This window comes from Otolemur garnettii, unplaced genomic scaffold, assembly GCF_000181295.1.
Source record: "Otolemur garnettii isolate 467f Iridium unplaced genomic scaffold, OtoGar3 scaffold00189, whole genome shotgun sequence".
Lineage (NCBI taxonomy): Eukaryota > Metazoa > Chordata > Mammalia > Primates > Galagidae > Otolemur > Otolemur garnettii.
This window is the reverse complement of record NW_003852584.1, coordinates 1642590-1644349: the sequence shown is the minus strand read 5'-3', so window position 1 is coordinate 1644349 and position 1760 is coordinate 1642590.

The following is a 1760-nucleotide window of genomic DNA, read 5'->3' as shown; positions in this document are numbered from 1 at the left end:
AGCTATAGGCGCCGAGCCGTGAAATCTTCATAATACACAATTTACCAAGGGACAGCCACACCACCACGATGCACCTAAGATCATCAATGAAGTTTTCCTGACCAAGTGCTAATGCCTGACCCTAACTCACCTTCTCACCAAACATGGCAGATTAATGTCCTGCTCCAAATCCAAGACTTTTCATAAAATACAAAGCTTTTACCTTTCTATTTGTGAAACAGAAATTTTCTGTCTTTTATTGGTTCTATTACACCATTCCTGAAGCTTCACAAGATATGTGACATTAATAAACTAAACAACACATTACTAACTCATAACAAAATAAAAAGCTAATTTCTTGCTAGAACAAAACTTAGTAAGGATAAGGATAATAAACACATTTCATGAAAATCACCTAATTTAATAACCCTTATGTATCTGTATGAAATAAACAGATTATCATGTTAAAACGTCTGGATTAATGTTTCTACTTTTCCCCTCTTTAAAATGATTTTCTAAATGTTTTTCTTGATTTATAAATAACTCCCACTAAAGAAAACAAATTTCACTTCCAATTCTAAGATTCTAAAGAACAAGTATTTTGACTAAAAAAAAAGCAAAACACTTTAAGATATAATCTAGAAGACAAAAGTTTGCTCACATTGATCCCTACACAGCTATATTTTGTTTGTTTCTCCCTTTATTGAAAAGCTCAAAACTTCTCAATAGTCATTCTCCCCTTTCTTAGAGTTGAGAGATTCTATCATAACTGACTCTGTTTCACTTATAAGGGTGATTTAACCCATCCAAATTGGCAGGCTTTACAAATCAGCCAAAGGAATTGTGGGGCATGTGGTTGACAAACCACCATTCTTATTAGCAAGAAACTGAGAGTGTCTGAGGACTGGAAAGTATAAGCGGCAACAGGAACGTGGAGGAGGGCAGGAACTCTCCAGTTCATTTGGATAGCAGAAAATCAATGGACTCTTTGGAGAACACACACACAAATAGTGATTAAGATTCAGCCTCAATAACTCATGATCTGATTCGGAGCTAAACCTCATACATCCACTCCTAGCCTCCGCATATAGCAGAGAGAGGGAAAATTGAATTATTCTGGAAAGACACCCCCCTCCCATCGTGCAATTCAGTTCAACAGTTCGCTGAGGGTGAGAAAGAGAAGCAATAGGCTCTTTTCCAGCCTTAAGGCCATCAGAGAAGAAAAGATAAGCAGATGGCACGGGGCTCACGGCACCCCTCCCATGCTGAAGCTCTAGTTGAGTGCTATCCAATAGAAATATAATGCGAGCCACATATGCCATTTAAAATTTCCAAGTAGCCACACTTTAAAAAATAAAAAGTAAAAAGATACCGGTGAGGTTAATTTTAATAATATACCTTAGCTAACGCAATATGTCCAAAATATTACCATCTCAACATGTATTCGAAGTGTAAAATACTAGAAATGAGATCCTTCACGTTCTTCTTTTATCGTCCTACGTCTTTAAAATCAGGGGATTATTTTACAAATCGGGAGGCCGGCTGAGACCGCTCCAGGCACGTTCCAAGTGCTCGGTCGTCCCCTGTGGCCAGTGGCCCCGCACTGGGCAGCGCAGGTCCTGAGAGCCTTCTTTCATCTCTAAACCTTTCAGGACGGAAAAATACCCAACTCCTGATAAACTCACCCAACCCGGACGCGGCGCAGCCCCTCCGGCGCGGCCCGGGCCTGCCAGCCTGACCACACCCCTGCGGTGACCGTCCCCGAGCCGGAAATCACGCTA